The following is a 19,115-nucleotide window of genomic DNA, read 5'->3' on the forward strand; positions in this document are numbered from 1 at the left end:
CAGCCAAGATCCATCTAACATCAGCTACAATATCCCTCGTACCACGACCCCTTCTAAACCCAGCCTGGACTTCTGGCAGTTCTCTGCTGATGTGCAGTTCCAGTCATTTTTGGATAATTTTTAGAAGAATCTTGCTTGCGTGTGATATTAATGAGATTGTTTGATAATTTCTGCACTCTGTTGGGTCACCTTTTTTTTGAATGGGAACAAATATAGATATCTTCCAATCAGTTTGCCAGGTGATTGTCCTCCAGATTTCTTGGCATAGTTTAGTGAGGACATCCAGGGTAGTTTTTGTTTGTTGAATATGTCACTTGATATGCTGTCAATTCCTGGAGCTTTGTTTTTTGCCAGTTCTTTCAGAACAGCTTGAACTTCTTCATCACTACAGGCTCTTGCTCATACGTTGCTTCATGAAATTCTTCTCTTTCAACCAGTTCCTTCTGGTACAGTGCTCTGTATACTCCTTCCATCTTCTTTTAATGCTTCTTGGATTATTTAGTATTCTTCCCAAAGCATCCTTAAGTATTGCAACTCGTGACTTGAATTTGTTTTTCAATTTCTTCCGCTTAAGAAACGCTGAGTGAGTTTGGCATTTTTTTTTCTGTATCTTTTCTCCATACTTTTTATTTGTTTTTGGTTTTTTTTAAATCTGATTTATTTTCTAAGTTTGAATACATTGGTTTTTACAAAAAATTCCATCTCATTTCCTTCACCCCACTGACCCATAGACTAGTGCAATCCTATGATTAACACTCTTCCCCCAGTCCTCAACCCTCTATGTCCATCCTCCTCACCCCCTGCCTTTGATCCTCATTCTTATTTTACAAATAATGGTTTTACACAGTATTTGTCGTTGTGGGATTGAGTTAGTTCACTCAGTATAATGATCTCCAGTCCCTCCCAAATTAGGTAGTAAGTAACAAAATGATTGCTCCTACATGCTGCATAGTATTCCATTCTATGAATGTACCATAACTTCTCAGTCCATTTGTTTGTGGTTGGACATCTGGGTTCTTTCCATGTTCTCGTGATGGTGAATAATGCTCCTATGAACACTGGTCTACAAGTCTTCATTTGAGCCTCAGTTCTCATTTTCTTTTTTATTTAATTTTTTTAAAAAATTTATTTTATTTCGTTATTTTTTGTGTGTACCGTCAGATCATATCTGACTGGTACAGGAGGAGATTGTTCCTCCTTCTCCAGCAGAGCATCTGGTGAGTTCTCATTTTCTTGGGGCATATTCCAAGCAATGAAGTAGCTAAATCATGTGGAATTTCTATGTTCAGCTTTTTGAGGAAGAGCCAAACTGCCTTCCAGCATGGTTGTACCATTTTACAGTCCCATTAACAATGTATAAGAGTTCCTATCTCACCACATTTTCTTCAACACAGGTTATTTGTTGTTGTTAAGAAAATTTTTGCGGTTTTATTGTATAATGTGGCATTGAAACATCTGAACAAATCAATATCTGGGCGGTGAGGCAGCTGCTTTCTCCTTCACTTCTTTGGGTTACTAGAGCAACTTGTCAGTAGATTAAAAAGAAAGAAAAAAAGACAACCTTTTGCATTACTTAAGTCTTTCCACGGCATGCGCTGGTACAACACAAACTTCTGTCAGATGCAACTAGTCTAGTGTCCAAACATCATGCACTGTGTTAACACCTCAGTGGCAGCAGTGTACCGCACCCACTCCCACCTCGGCCTTGCTTGTTTGTGTATGATATTTGGAGCATCTGGCGGAGTATGAATAGTATCAGGGAAAGGAGGGAGAAGGAAACAGCATTAATGCCTGGCTGGGACGAGGTCAGCCAAAGTTGTGCAGAGAAAGCCTGAACCATATCATTGGTGCCAACCCAAGCATCATTGATATTCTTTAACAGGAACATCTGGTGAAAGCCCATGATGGGGTCTTCATCGGCCTTGAGCTGGCCTACAACCATGCTGAGGATACAGCTATCTGGAGTGGGCTGATGGTCCTGCGACGTGATGCTGTGCTGGATTTTCTGGAACGGAAGGCTAGACAAATAATTTCTCCACAATGACAGCTTTCCCCTAGGACTGTTGCCCTTCCCACGTAAGGCATGACGTGTCAATATAAATTGCACCTAGCTGGACTCTATTGTTATCAAATAACTGGTAGTAATGTTGAATGAAGCTGGATCCAATCTGTTCCCAAATTGGCTTGTCTCCCATTATGGAGTGTCGCCCAGCCTCCGTGAGACCCGAGGGGCTGGCACAATGGCAGCAGCGGCAGCAGCAACCCAGCGCGGTCTGTGAACACAGGTTATTTTTACCCCTAGTATTCTGTATAATTTGAGAAATATGAGAGTGATCATGATCAAGAAAAAAGGTTGAAACATGAGAAAGTAATTAAGTCAAGAGATGCCATTCTTTCTCTTAAGTTTTATATCCTACTCTGAAAAAAACACGTAGCAGTGTTTTCTTGAGAAAAGTTGTTTATAATAACAATATTTTACTGACAGCATATAGAGGTAAATGGGAATTTAAATCAGGTCAGTAGCTTAAAATTCTTCTGGTCAAAAGCAGTAGCAGGCTGAAATTTCATTTTAGGAAGAAATAGTCAAAGCCAAAACATCCTTGAAATATACAGGACACTTTTGTAAAATAAAAGAAATATACATGAGAAAATATTAGATGATGTTGGTAGATTTTCTCAATGAAATATATCTGTTAATTTCTTAACTGTTGTAACCATGGGTTTTAATTGTGGATCCCAGTAAAATGAAAACATTGACAATTTCAGTCTTTTCTCCATATATTATGATTTGGTCCAGTGGTGAGGATTTTAATTTCTTTGATGTTGAGATATAACCCATATTAAAAACTATAGTTTTGATCTTCTGCATCAAGAGCTAAGAAGAAGCAAAGATGAAAAAAAAAAAAAGAGCTAAGAAGAAAGATCTCAACATTAGAATAAGAGATTACAGAAAGCATTATAAAATAGATGATCACATTTGAGTCAGAATTTAAAAGTCATGTTATAGTTGTATATACAAATTGCTGGATAAAGGGGAACAATTTGGAACACAATATGATATTTTCATTCAATTTGCCTGGAACAAAGAGTATATAGATGAGATTATGAAAATGAACCTAGAAAATAAGGTGGATCCTTGAGGATTATGTAATAAACCTAGAAAATTGGGCAAGAACCACTTTTCTGGAAGCTATAAGGAATCACAGAAATATCTCTGTTTCACAAAAATCATGCTAGAAACTGATTTGGAACAGAGGGTTAGGTGGTTATTATTATTATTATTATTACTTTCATAATAAGGATATCAAAACAAGTGAGAGTATTGGGTGACATAGTGAAACCAGAAGGGTGCAAGTCAGTTTAAGAGCAATTTAGTAGTTAATGGTTTTAAGATTTGGTAATAGATTGGATTAAAAGGATATGGAAAGTGACTTGACTTAGAAACTGAAACCAGGAATGTGTGTGAGCTACCATCTTTGAGTAGGGCACTACTGCCTCTTCTTCCTCAGGTAAAATCTTCCCTGTCATAGTACAACAAATTTGGTTGTAATCTATTTCTCTGATTGTACTTGAGTCAGAATCAACATAGCTGATGTTCAAGTGGGTTTTTAGAAGCTGCAATTGCATGGGAGGAAACGGTCCATTTTTCTCCCAGGCAGCTGAAAAATTCAATAATTTTTATTTGGGTTGGCAACCGTCAGACATGACTGAACCATTTTGAACAGATTTGAAGCCTTGTGAGGAATGAAATGGAAGGTTTTGCTAGTCACAAACCCGAAGAATATCACATGAGGTGCAAATTTGGTGATGAATGCAGTGGGAAGGACAAGTTGACTACCTTGCATGTCTAACCTAGTCAGTATCTTTCACTTTCCATTGCATCTTTAAAGCACTTTATTTACAAACCCCTTTTGAGGAAGAAGAAGCAATATGACTCAATATATATCCTGGGGATTTAGACAGTACTGCCTACAAATGAATGCATTTATTTCTGCCAATAACTTTCAAATGTGTCTTATTCTTTCTTTCTCATGTTTTTCTTTACCATGCTCTACTAAAAAGGAATTTGTAAATCTTGCCTATATATACCTTTTCAGGTATATTTTAGGATTTACTTCATTTACCTATTCCCTGATCAATCACTATTTTGTAATAACCACATTAATTGTCAACGTCTATGTTGTTTCAACCATTCTATGGTTAATTTGCAAAAATCTCAGAGTTCTCAGTTTTTTACATTTGTATTTTATATTTATCATTTTCATAACTTAATTTTTTATTTCTTTAGAAGTTTTAAGTCTTGAATAAACGGAGCACCAGTAGCAGTGTTGTTTTGTTGGTGGTGGTGGTGTGTATTGTCAAGTTGGGACTTACCCATAGTTGACTTTCTAGTGGGTTTTCAGACACGGTAAATTGTATGGAGAAGATTATCCTCTTTCCTGGAGCAGTTGGTGGATTTGAACTGCACATCATTGCATTGATAGCATAATTCCTTATCACTCAGCCACCAGAGCTCTCTAATAGGAGTGTTAAAGGTATAATTCCAGGCCAAATGTTAAAATAAACAACTATATTCTCCTTCCCCCACCCCTATTAGGAGGTCAGATGAAAAAATCTACATTACGCTTCATGTAGCAAGTTGCATAGACTTTGAGGTTTAAAAATGGGGGGGGGGGATAATTAGGGAAAAGACTTTGATGGCCCTGGCCTGTGATGGCAGACGTGGGGGCATGGGAAGCAGAGCTTTCTATGTCACCTAACTAACCTACATATTGAGGGGATTAGCTAAAGGAAAGGATGCTTTGAGGTTTACCTATAGTTGTTAGGTGCCCTCAAGTCAACTACGACTCAGAGTGACCCTGTGAACAATAGTGCTAAACTGTGCCCTATCCTGAGCCAGTCTCACTGTCTCTGACACCCCTATCCCACACCTAACTCCATTATCACAGTCACTGAGTCAACCCATCTCATCCAAGGTCTTTGTCTCCTGTGCTGCCCCTCCACCCTCCCAAGCATGATGTCCTTCCCCAAGGATGGTCCCTCCTGGAAACATGACCAAAGTATGTCAGATGGAGCTGCAGAGTCCTTGCCTCCAAGGAGCAGCTTTTCACCCTGTCAAGAACAAACTTGTTTGTTCTCTTGACAATCCATGATATGTTCAACAATCTTCTCCATTGCCACAGCTCCAAGGCACTGATTCTTCTTCTGCCATCCTTAGCCATTGTCCAGCTATCTGATGCCTAGAAAGTAATAGCAAAGACCATTACCTGGAGCAGGCACACCTTGGTCTCTAGACTGACATTGTGGCTCTTCAGCACTCTGGAGAGGCCCCTGACAGCAGACTTTTCTGATTCAATTCATCTTTTTATTTCTTGACTGTTAGTTCCAGGAGAGTTGATTGTGGAACTGAACAGGCTGGAATTGTTAACAGTCTCAATCTTTTCTCCATCTACTGCCGTGCTGTCAATTGGCTAAATGTTGAGAATCTTTGTTTTCTTGATGTTGAACTTCAATCCATATTAAAGACTGCAGTATAAAGTGGCACTTATATAGAAAAGCCATTTCTACCCAGAAAGCCATTTCAAATCAAAGGAGAATGGCTCAAAAATAGATCCACTTTTTTTTTTCCTGGTGTGCTGTCAGCTCCTTTTTTGTAAGTACTGAAAACCGCTCTCCATGATAATGCTTGTGGGAGTCTCTTGTGTGTACAGGCTCTGATTGGGCAAACCCTTGAGTGTTCTGGTTAAAACAAATGAAATTTTCATTGAAGGATCACTATTAGTGATTAGTGTAAAATTCCCAATGGCTTTTGGGATATTTAGAGCCACCAGAGAGACAATTGTAAATATATTACAGGGTTATAAGTTATTCCTCCTTTAAAGGAGCTACTGCTTTTACTTTTGTGCTCAGGAATAGCTTAATATCTATCTGAAAATTTTCTACAACATATAGAGTTTAATTGTCATGAAGCAATGCCCTATCTCACTTCCCTGTCTGTATTACAATGTCATTGTGTCTATCTTGTGTTATTCTCTTATGATAATTCATGAATTGGGTTATTAGATGTTTGCTATATTCTTAGAGGACTAAGGTTAAAAAAAATTAAAAGATCTTTTCATTATATTGACTGCAAGTACTTTTTTTAATTGGTAAGGACTTCTGTTTCTTAATCTACAAAATTGCTTTTGTTCTTTATGGAGGCCTTGTAGTAAGAAACTGTGCTACAATCTCAAGGGCACACAGTTCAAGGCCACCAGTTGCTCCACAGGAAAAGGATGGGTAATCTCTTTCAATGCAATTAACTACCTTTGAAAACCTGCCATAGTGTCAGTTAGTCTTTAATATCCTTCAGTATTTTTATCTGTAAAATATTATTCTTCCTCCCCCCCCCCCCAAGAAATGAACAGGCCTTTATTGAATGATCTGAGAGGGAAGCCAAGTAAGTGCAGGGCATTCATGGACAGTTCCTTTAATAAGAGGTTCTAGGGAGGACTAGGGAAGATAGTATTCTGCCCAGAATTTGGGGTGTGGGTCCTCTTAATTAACTTGGATGTGATTTTTTGTGATCAGGCCCAGAGCCTTATCAGGATCTGGTCTCTGATCTGGTCACCTTAGACATTATTAGGCTTCTTCAAGGAGTGATCAGGCCTGGGACAACTGCAACATTTTTCCCTCCATCAGCTATTTTCTAATGATCTTAAACAAAATTTTACTTGTATGTGATATTAGTTATATTGGTCAGTAATTTCAGTCTTTTTTATCATCTTTTTGGGAAATAGGAACAAATATAGATCTCTTCCAGTCAGCTTAGTATAGACAAGTGAGCAAATCCAGGGCTGCATTTGTTTGTTAAAACATGTCAATTGGTATTGCAAGGTCCCCAAGGAAGGACAGCACCCAGTTCAGGTCAAGACAGACAGTTCATTGGGGAGAAACTGCTGGGCTGGCTTCAAAGTAGAGGCTGCCCTCCCACTTAAAGTTAGAGAGGAGTTTTATATTGTCTTACAAGGAAATTGGGGAAATGAATGTTCTGTTGTTTTTTACAAGATAGCAAAGTGGGCTGGGACCTCATATTCCTGGGAAACAGTTTTGCATCCTTAACAGAGAGAAACAGAGCCACAGCTGCTGCTTCCTGTGATTGGATCATTTCAGTGACTGTTCAGGGAAAGGAAGGGAAGCAGTTCCACCTAACAGGTATTCCTGTTATCAACTTCTTTATTTTGGTCATAAAACATTTTATTTCAATGAAAAAGTTTCTAGTTTGTTTTTTTTTATAGTGAAAGTGTCATAAGTATTCCATCAACTTCTGTGGCCCTATTTTTTTCACCAATCCCTTCAGTGTACCTTGGACTTCTTCCTTCATTACGATTTGTTCTTAAACATATGTTACTTTATGAAATCCTTTCATGTCAACCAACTGTTTTTGGTATAGTGACTCTTGTGTATTCCTTTTATCTACTTTCTTTTTTTATTTCTTGCATTTTTTTTTAAATTTTACATTGGTTAAATTACAAAGTTTGCATGCATTGCCCTTCATACCAGACCCCCCTCCCCTTTTCATCTTCTTTTGGTGTTTCCTGAATCATTAAAGATACTGTCCATAGAAATCTTCAATATTGCAACTTGAGTCTTGATTTTTTTTTCCTGTTCTTTCAACTTGGAATTTTCTTACTCTGAGGGTTTTTTTGCACATTTTGTTATTATGCTTTTCTTTGTCTTCCACAACTACCCTTTGAAATCTGTTCATCTCATTTATGTCAGCAAATTTTCTTTCTTCTCTTTGTTTTGGTCTTTCTATGTGCTAGTGAAATTTTGCATCTTACATCAATTTTTTTAATGCACATCCATGTTTATTGCTGCATTCTTCACAATAGCAAAAAAGATGGAAGCTACCTATTACTGAACACAAGGGATTCTTTCCTTCTTTCCATAATCAATTGCTAGTAAGACAGACAGATTGCAATATCTAAAGCATTTTATTTCAGGTATTAATAATTTACTGGTGGTCTTGAGTTGAAATTGCATCACTTCTTGTTCAGTTAGAAGACATTTTCACGATGTTTTCTGCCTTCAGGACTACAAGGTCTCTCATGTTTCTTGCTCTCTAAGTGTAGCCTTTGTACATGGTTGCTGGCTTGCAAAAGCCAGCTAAAAGATCACTGAAGGTGTAGGATAAAAAAATCCCAGAATGTCACTGCCACTACACTGTGTTGTTCAAAGCATTTCACACGGAGAGCTATATTCCAGGGGTTTGGAAATAGATGCTACTTCTTTATGAGAAGAATGGTAACGTCATATTAGGAGGATATGGACACTGGGAAGCATAAATTATCTGGCACCATTTTGAAAAACTCCACAGCTATATTAATCAAGATTTTAAAGAGAATACCATTTAAATAAAAAAAAAAGATATGGCTTATTGGTCATGATTTGAGAATTTTAACACTAAATTAGATTTTTTAAAAATATATTTTAATAACAAAGGTTTCTGAATATAGTGAAACTTTGACCATTCAGTCTTTCTTCCTTGAAGGAAGTTAGAATGTTGTTTTTCTTAGCATTAGTATTATGCACATCATTGAGTCGGAACTAACACATGCATAGCTGACCCTACAGTGGGTTTTCAGAGGCAGTAAATTGCTTGAAGGAGATTGCCATTTTCTCCTGCAGAACATCTGATGGATTTGAACCATGTGCCTTGGGATTGGCAGCACAGCTCCTTACCAGCCACCAAGCTCTTTATCATAATGAGAATGAAAAAAGGAAGTTGTTGATAAGTAAACTACAACTCATGGTGACCTCACATGTGTCAGAGAATTAATATGTATGCATCGTAGAATTGGCTATGTATATTTAGAAAATATGTTTCTATTGTGCATTCCTTTTAATAATTTCATTTAAAAATGTAACAATATTGTAGCTATTTTCCGATGTCAATAAATATAAAAATGCTTTAAATGGCCATATAGTCATTTATTTGGATTGTTATTGTTAGGTACCACCAAATAAGCTATGACTCAGTAATTACGAACAACAAATCTGAAGTCTGCCCTGTCCTGCACCATTATATCATGACCTCTACAATGCTCCAATGCATTGTTGTAGTTATGGTGCCATTCCATCTTATTGAGGGCCTTTCTCTGTTTTCCTGATCCCCTAGCTTTCCCAGCATGATGTCTTTTCCCCAGAAACTGGCCCCTCCTGACCACAGACTCAAAGTATGTGAGATGAACTTTCACCATCTTTGTTTCTCCAAAACACTCTGGTTGTACTTCCTCTTGTTTGTTCTTTTGATTGTCTTTGAAATATTCAATACTTTTGCCAACACAACAATTCAAAGGCATAGATTATTATTCTGTCTTTCTTAGCTTTGTCAAACTTTAAGCTAAGAAGCAACTGAAAATACCATGACTCGGATCAGGTGCCTTTAGTCTTTAAACTGGCATCCTTGCTCTTTAGCCCTTTGGAGAGGTTCTTAAAAGTAGATTTTCCAATGAAACATGTCTTTTAATTTCTTGACTGCTGCCATCATAGTACTGATTGTGGGTCCAAGTAAAAGGAAATCATTGACAAATTTGGCTTTTTCGTCATTTATTATGATGTTGCCTATTGGTCCAGTGGTAGGATTTTTGTTTTTTTATATTGGGCTGTAACCCATATTGAAGGCTGTAGTCTTTGATCTTCTGCAACAAGTGCTTCAATGTCTTCTTCACTTTCTGCAGGCAAGGTTGTGTCATCTGCATAATGCAGGTTGTTGATGAGTCTTCCTCATTGCTTATGCCACATTCTTTTTCATACAGTCCAGCTTCTAGAATTATTTGAAAAGCATATGGAGTTTTATCTATATGGGTATATGAGACTCTATGTGGCTGACTCTGAGAAGAACGGAAATCCCAGGACAATGATTGTGCTTATGTGAAACCTACACTTGGGTCAGGAGGCAGTAATCAGAACATAGCAAGGAAACACTGCATGGTTCAAAACTGGGAAGGGTGTATGTCAAAGATGTGTCCTGTCTCCATATCTTTTCAATCTATATGCAGAACAGATTATCTGGGAGGCTGGGCTTGAAGAAGAAAAGTTTGGCATCAAGATTGGAGGTAAACTTAACAACAATCTGTGTTATGCAGATGACACAACCCTGCCTGCTGAAACTGAGGAGAACCTGAAGTGCTTGCTGCAGAAGGTCAAGGACTGCAGCCTTCAATATGAATTGAAGCTCAACATCAAGAAAACAAAGATTCTCACCACTGGGCCGATTGGTAGCATCATGATAGATGGTGACGAGATTAAGATTGTTGACAGCTTCAGTTTGCTTGGCTTTGCAATCAACACTCTTGGTACCAGCAACCAGGAAATTAAAAGATGAATTGCACGAATGACAAAGAGACACATGAAGAAATGCTCCAAATCACTGGCAATAAGAGAGACGTAAATCAAAATCACAATGAGGTACCATCTCATTCCAGTAACAGTGGCAAAGTTTAACAGGGCAGCAAGTAATAGATATTGGGGAGGATGTGGCAAGAAAGGAACTCTTATACATTGTTGGAGGGATTGTAAAATGGTGCAACCATTCTGGAAAGCAGTTTGGTGCTTTTTTAAAAAAGCTGAACATAGTAATTCCATATTACCCAGCTATTTCACTACTTGGAATATACTCTGAGAAGATGAGCACTGAGGCACAGAGATTTGTACAGCAATGTTCATAGCAGCATTATTCACCATCGCAGGAACAGGAAAACAGCCCAAATGCCCAACCACAAACAAATGGATTGAGAAATTATGGTACATTCACACAGTGGAAAACTATGCAGCACACAGAAGCATTAACTTTGTAAATTATTACCTAACTTGAGAGGGAGTGGAGAGCATTATGCTGAGCGAACTCAGTCCCACAAGGATAAATATTGTACAAGACCGTTATTCTAGAATGAGTATAAGGATTCAGGATGGGTGGGTGAGGCTGGAAGCAGAGGGATGTGGATGTGCAGGGGGAGGAGGGGATTAATCATTGGGTTATAAAATTTGATAGGCGGGGAGAGAGGGAAATTGAAAGAATTTGTTTGAATTTGTATTAGAATTTTGTAAATAAACTAATGAAAAGGAAAAAAGTCAACTTGGGGAAGGGGTAGGGAGGGAGAGGAGGTAAAATGTACAACAATGAATGAATGAAAATCTAACATTTCTGTACATTTTTGTTAAAATGACAATTAAAATAAAAAATTTATTAAAAATAAGATTAATTGCATTAGGAAAGTCAGCTGTCAGAGACTTCTCCAAAGTACTGAGGAGCAACGATGTCAGTCTGGAGACTAATCTGTGCCTGATACAGGCCATGGTCTTCGCAATTACTTGCTATGCAACAGAGAGCTGGACAATTACTAGGGATAATAGAAGGAGAGTTGATGCCTTTAAGCTGTGGTGCTGGAGAAGAGTATTGCATATACCATGGACTGCTAGGAGAACAAACAAGTTCATCCTGGAGAAAATTAATCTACTCTGCTCCTTGGAGGCAAGGATTCTGAAGCTCCATCTGACATACTTTGGACATGTTATAAGGAGAGACAGATCCTTGGAGAGGGACATCATACTTGATAGGGTGGTGGGATGGAGAAAGAGAGGAAGACCATCAATGAGAGATACATTGACTGCAGTAGTGAGGGTAGGTATGTTAGAGATTGTAAAGTTGCCACAGAGTAGGGCAGGTTTCAAGGCTGTTGTACACAAGGTCACTATGAGTCACAAGTGACTCAATGGCACATAACAACTAATATTTAATCCATTCCTTACTGATAAATATTTAGTTATTCACTAAATATAGTTTTGGTTTTTAGCAAACGCAATTTGGTTTTGCTATTTTAAACAATATTGTGGAGAAAATCCTTATACATATATTACAAGTGGGGCTTTTTTTGCTATTAGAAAAAAGTCCTTATATTTAGAAGTGCCTTAGAAGAGCTTAAATACATAAACATTTTTATATTCTCCTTCAGGAAAGTTTTTCTACTGTCTTCTGGTTTGCATGGAACATGTCTTTTGCTTTCCAATTGTTTTCTAAGATCTATTTTCTTGATCTTGATTTTTAGCAGTTGTATTTTATGTCCAGCTATGGTTATATTTAATTTATCCTGTATGAGGTTCACTAAACTTCTCAAATCTGTACAAATTTGGGCAGTTTTTGGTCATTATCTCTTAAAAATTTTTAAGGCCTTATCTTTATCTCTTCTTCTTTTAGAATTTGAACTCTTAGTATTTTAGATATTCCCATATTGCCAGTGTTCTTTCTCATCAGCCTTTTAAAAAAAAAACCCAAAACTTTTCCCCAATTTAATTTCTGCATTGTTCCTTATTTTACTGTCATACTATAAATAATGAAGGGAATATTATTCCATTATTCCATTCAATAAATAGGTAAATAGAGTCACAGAGATAGTTCTTTTTTTTTATGCATACTCATCTTCACTGAAGCATTATTTACAGTGGCAAAGAATGGAAACAACCCAAATGTCCATCAATGGATGAATGGATAAGGATAACATAAACCCCCTTTTCTTAAGTTTAGTGTACTCAGGCAGCCTCATGTACAGGGAGTTGTGCTCCTATACCTCTGACATTTTTAATCTACCAGTTCCTGAAGTGGGAGAAAGATGATAAATCTCTTCCCATATGGTATAGAGCCTTGGAAACCCAATGTTGGCTCTGATTTGGCTGATGACAATGAAGGTTTTTGAGGTTGTAGAAATTACCCATGCTCCCCTCTTATTATCTCCATTCTCTAGTGATATTAGTTATTTTTCAGTTCAATTGTATTATTTTTAATTATTTTGCTTTCTCTGCTTAGAGTTCCCATATTTCCCTTCATTTTAAATGTGTTTTCCTTTACTTTGCTATGAATCAGAACTGACAATTACTGTGGTTTTTCCCTGCTTCAGAGAATATAGTTATAACAGGTGCTTACAAGTTTGTATAATCATTTCAGTATCTGGGCCATCTGACGTAATGATTGATTTATTTTCCCCCCTTTAAAAATAAATCACATGTCTTGGACCTTTCATGTTGAGTCATTTTTATTACATTTTGGGATTGTGAATTTTATGTAAGTGGAAGTCTGATGTTTGAAGAGTCTGTTGAAAAGGCTTAAAGGGAAATGTTATGGAAACTTGGAAGATATGGCATGTAGTGGTGGAAGATTTAACAATGTTGTGGCCTGACATAATATGGAAGGTAGAAAATATTTTTACTGGTTATTAATATTGCTAAGGAGATTTTTGAGGCAGAGTGTTTAATGTGCTATTTGAATTTTTTTAGCTCTTGATAGCTGCTTTCTAAACATGAAAATTTTCTTGATAGAAAATTTAAAAGAACTTAGACAATATAAAGAAAGAATACACCTAAAGAATTTTGTAATTTCTAGGCTTCAAAGTAGATTCTTTTTTTAAAAAAAAAAAATGTATATCCTCTGAGGACAGCAATAAAAAAACAAAATGTAGACTAAGATTAAATTCAGAGTGAGACCATCAAATCTTTTTGTTAAGACTTCAGAAGGCTCTAAGGTAGTAACTTTAAAAATATCAGTTAAATAAAGTCTTTTAACAGCTTGATTACTATATATTTTGTATTAAATAATATGAGTTCTAAGAATCTGAAGAGCATGATCTTTTGACAGGCAAAGCAGAGAATGTCTTATCGTTATGAGGTTTATGGATGTGGTTTTCATCTAATAGAGTGAGCCGATAAAGCCACAATGTTTTCAAGGTAATTTTTAGAATACCAGTCAACTTGAACTAAAAGGGATAGAGTACTAAACAATTATCGGCTTTAGACGCCCAAATTACTTTAGCCAGGAAGATGCCTAAGAAGATTGCTCACATGCAAGTAGAATGCAAATCCAAATGCCTAGAAAGCACAGCCAAGAATTGAGTGGACTGTTCCTAGGAATATGATTGTGTTAAAAATCTAATCAAGGACTTCACCAAAGAAGACATTCAGATGGTGAACAAACACATGAAGAAATGCTCAAAATCCCTAGCTCTAAGAGAGACGCAAATCAAAACAATTATGAGATATCATCTCACCCCAGTAACAATAGCAAAATTTAACAGAGCAGCAAACAACAAATGCTGGTGAGATTGTGGAGAAACTGGAATACTTATTCATTGTTGGTGGGAGTGTAAAATGGTGCAACCACTGTGAAAGATGGTATGGTGCTTTCTCAGAAAGTTGGAAATAGAAATATCATTTGATCCAGCAATTGCACTACTGGAAATATACCTTAAAGAAACCAGAACTGCCACCCAAGCAGATATATGCACACCTATGTCTATTGCTGCTTTCACAATAGTAAAGAGTTGGAAACAACTCAAGTGCCTATCACCAAACAAATGGATAGAGGAGCTGTGGTATATTCACACAATGGAATATTATACAGCACTGAAAAACAAGGAACTCATGAAATACTATACAAAATGGGTGACCATGGAGGACATTATGCTGAGTGAAATATCTCAATCACAAAAAGACAAATAAGGCATAATGTCACTTTTATGCAACATGACTTACAGGGGAGTCGGGGGGAACTAAGAAAAGAGAGGATATATAGAGTACATGGCATTGAAGCAGATGAGGGAGAGAACTGTATAAAAGGAATGTATGATTAGATATTATTGGCATGATAAGAGTCCAGAACAAGAGCTGCATAGTAAAGTGGTCTGGGTAGGGGGGTGCAGGGGGGTGCAGGGAGGACTGTATAACAATGAAAGATATTTTTTTCCCAAAGAAAAAAGTGAACTGGGGGAAAGGGAGAGCAGGGAGGAAAATGTGCAACAATGAATGAATGGAAATCCAATCCAAGTTCTCTATGAACTTTCATTTAAATCTCAATAAAAAATATAGAAAAATGTAAAAAAAAAAGGCTGATACTAATGTAGGTTTTGGTAGATAAAATGTCTATATTTGAAATTTATGAAGAGTTTAAAAACATTTTTTACTATGATTCAAATTAAAGTTCCCCTCCAAAAAAATACCTAATCAAGGTAGCTAGAACCTTTTTGGTTTTCAGATTGGGAAGGAAAGAACATAATCAATGAGCTGTGGTTAATTCTGATAAGAATGAGAATCCCAGAACACCTGTTTGCACTTATGTGAAACCTATACTTGGACCAAGAGGCAGTCATCAGAACAGAGCAAGGAAACACTGCAGGTTCAAAATCGGGAAGGGTGTATGCCAGGGGTGTGTCCGGTCCTCACATCTTTTCAGTCTGTATGTGTAATAGATCATCTGGAAGGATGGACTCTAAGAGACAAATGTGATTCAGGATTGAAAGAAGACTCATCAGTAACCTGCATTATGCAGATGACACAACCTTGCTTGCTGAAACTGAAGAGGATCTGAAGAGCTTGCTGCAGAAAGTCAAGGACTGCAGCCTTCAGTATGGATTGAGGCTCAACATCAAGAAAACAAAGATTCTCACCACTGAGCCGATTGGCAGCATCATGATAGATGGTGAAGAGATTTTTAACAGCTGTAGTTTGTGTGGCTTTGCAATCAACCTCTTGGTACCAGCAGCCAGGAAATCAAAAGACTAATTGCATTTGGAAAATCTGCTGCAGGGACCTCGCTAGAGTGCTAAAGAGCAATGATGCCCATCTAGAGACTACGTAAGATGTGTCTGATCCAGGCCATGGTCTTCACAGTAACTTGCTGTGCATCAGAAAATGGGGCAATGACTAAGAATGATAGGAAGAGAATTGATAGCATTGAGCTGTGGGGCTGGAGAAGAGTATTGAATACACCATGCCCTGCTAGGAGAACAAACAGGTTCATTTCGAAGAGGGTAAAGCCATGCTGCTGCTTGGAGGTGAGGATTCTGAGTCTTAGTCTGACATACTCTGGGCATGTTGCAAAGAGGAACGAGTCCTTGGAGAGGGACAACATTCGAGGGAGGATGGAGGGACCGCACAAGAGAGGAAGACCCTCAATGAGATAGATTGACTCCATGACAGGTAATGGGGGTAGGTGTGTCAGAGACAGTAAGGTTGGCTCAGGATAGAGCCAGGTTCAGAGCTATTGGAAATAGGGTTGTTATGAGTAGCAGACAATTCAACGGCACATAACAATTTTATTAATTAAAAATGGAGTTTCGTGTTTGACACAAATCGCATCAGCACTGTTTGAAAAATGTGTCCTAAAGACTTATCACTAAAATTTAAGCCTAGTTTTTATCAGTCAGGCCTCCTGAATTGATCAATGACATCCTGACAGCACTTACACTCTCAATGATCTATAAAATCTTATGGTATTCCAATATAAAATTATAAAAGTTAATCAAAATAAGCCAACAAATAGTCTACTGATACTCAGTAGGATATTTATACATTTTTGGTTTGGTTTCATGTTTTATGACTCTTCTGTTTAAATAAACTTCATTGAAAAGATTAATTTTATTATTCACTCAGTTTGGGGATTTGTGTATATGTGGTTGGTGGGGTTAACAGAGCTACACTTGAGATATCACTCCTAAGGAGCCTCATCTGTATTTGGAACTGCCTAAGATGAAAATGTCCTTTGCCTCAATTACGATTTCAACATCATAATAGGTGAATCTTTGGAAAGTCTTGAGGGAGAGTGTGAGTGTCCTTTGAATGTGGTGGTTTTTAAGTACCTTTGAGTACAATTTGTATTGATCCTATGAACAATAGATCTGAACCCTGTTCTATTCTGTGTCATCCTTATCTTCTCTGCCCATTGCTGCAGTCAGTGTCAACTCATCTCATTAAGGGTCTTCTTCTCTTTTGCTGACCCTCAATCTTTCCAAGCATGATCTCTCTCTCCAGGGAATATGCTTTCCTGGCAACATACAGAAATATGTGAGACAAAACTTTATCATCTTTGCGTCCAAAGAGCACTCTGACTGCCACTTTTTCTAAGCCATATCTGTTTGTTCTTTTGGTAATCCATGAGGCTCAGCACTCTTCTCCAATACAACAGCTCAAAGGCATCCGTTCTTCTCTTGTTATCTTTATTTACTGTTCAGCTCTCAGATGCATAATGTGACTGGAAAGACTATATAGCTTGAGTCAAGCACAGCTTAGTCTTTAGACTGACATAATTGCTCTTCAGGACTTTGGGGAGGTCCTTTCAGCTGACTTTTCCCAATGCTATATGGTCTTATATCACCCAACTGCTGGTGCCAAGGGTGTTGACTGTGGACCCAAGCAAGAAGAAATTATTGAAAACTTCAATCTTCTCCCTATCTACCATAATGTTGTTCATTTGCCCATTGCTGAGGCTTTCTGTTTTCTTGATGTTAAGATATAACTGATATTAAAAGCTTCAGTGCTTGATCCCTTGCAGCAAGAACTTCAAGTCCTCCTCACTTTCAGTAAGCAAGGTTGTGTCATCTGCATAATGCAAGTTGCTAATGAGTCTTCCTCCAATTCTGTTGCCACACTCTTGATAAGATGCATCATCTTAAATTATTTGCTCAGCATACATATTGAATAAGTATGGAGAAAGGATATAATCGTAACACGTACCTTTCCCAATTCCAAACCATTTCATGTTCCCTAGCTCTGTTTGGACAGTAGCTTCTTGGTCTATGTAAAATTTTCTTATAAGCATAATTATATGTTCCCACTCTTCTTAATGTCAGTCACAAGTTGTCATGATCCACAGTCAAATGCCTCTGCATAGTCAATAAAGCACAAATAAACATTCTTCTGATATTCTATGCTTTCAGCCAAGATCCATCTGACATTAGCAATGATATCCCTGGTATCTCTTTTAAACCCAGCTTGGACTTCTGGTAGTTCTTTGTCAATGTTCCTGCTGGTTTTGGATGATCTTTAGCAATATTTTGCTCGCATGTGATATATTAATGATATTGTTTGATAATTTGCACATTTTCTTAGGTCACCTTTCTTGGGAATGGGAACAAATATGGATCTCTTCCAACCAGTTGACCAGGTGACTATCTTCCAAATTTCCTAGTACAGACTGGTGAGAACATTGAGGGATGCGTCTGTTATTTGGAACATGTCAATTGGTAGCCCATCAATTCCTAGGACCTTATTTTTCCCCAATGCCTCCAATGCAGTTTTAGCTTTTTCTCTTTTAATCATTAGCTCTTGATTATAGATACTTCCTGAACTATATCAGTATCAACCAAATTTTTTTTTGGTATGGTGTATTCTTTCCATCTTCTTTTTGATGTTCTCTGGATCATTCACAGTTTTTTACATAGCATCTCTCAGTATTGCAACTCGAGGCTTGAATTTGTTTTTAAGTTCTTTCAACCTGTTAAGTGCCAAGTTATTCCTTTTTTATTCTTTAACACTTTGCACATTCCATTATAAAACTTGGCTTTGTCTTTTCAAGCTGCCCTTGGAAATCTTCTGTTCATATCTTTTACTTCAGCACCTTCTCCATTTGTTTTAGTTTCTCGAAGATCTAATGCAATTTTCAGTCTCTTCTGATATTCACTTTGGTATTTTCTTTCTCCTCTGTTTTTATAAAGACTTTTGCTGTATTCATGAATCATATATTTTTATATTATCCTACAATTCATCAGGTCTTAAACATTAGAACTCAATATCTCAAACTTTCTTGAGATGATTTTTAAATCAAAGTACTACTTTGGTTCTTGAGAGCTTGTTTTCATTTTTTTCAACTTGAGTTTAAACTTGCACATGAGTAATTGATGGTCTGTTTTGCAGTAGCATCTGTTCTTGTTTTGACTGCTAATATTAACCTTCTACAATTCTTTTAGTAGATGTTTGTAGAGGATTTTGAATTATTCTATTTCATTCCCCATTATCTTTCAGAATCTTAATTATCTTTTTATTGAACTATCAAATCTTCTTCCCTTGCTTCTAATGAGCAGAATGTGACAAAGAAATAGTACGTGACTTGAGTCTAGATGTAATATTACCTCTACCTGACATTTTCTTTCTTAGAACACTTATATTCCAGACCTAATCTTCATGCCCAAGCTAGCCCATTTGGGAGAACCACATTGAAAATCCATATGCAAAACTTATGCGTGTATAATCTTTTAGACAGTTCCAAATGTTCTTGTAGTATTTAAATCATATTTATCAGTTATTTTAATGCT

General features: G+C 37.2%; 1 pseudogene; it reads right to left on the reverse strand.

The window, feature by feature from the left end:
* Positions 1 to 1,806: 1,806 nt before the first annotated feature.
* On the reverse strand, positions 1,807 to 2,195 carry LOC102868096 (annotated as a pseudogene).
* Positions 2,196 to 19,115: the final 16,920 nt, after the last annotated feature.

The sequence above is a fragment of the Elephantulus edwardii genome, unplaced genomic scaffold, assembly GCF_000299155.1.
Source record: "Elephantulus edwardii isolate Elephantulus edwardi_28Jun2011 unplaced genomic scaffold, EleEdw1.0 scaffold00054, whole genome shotgun sequence".
Taxonomy (NCBI): Eukaryota; Metazoa; Chordata; class Mammalia; order Macroscelidea; family Macroscelididae; genus Elephantulus; species Elephantulus edwardii.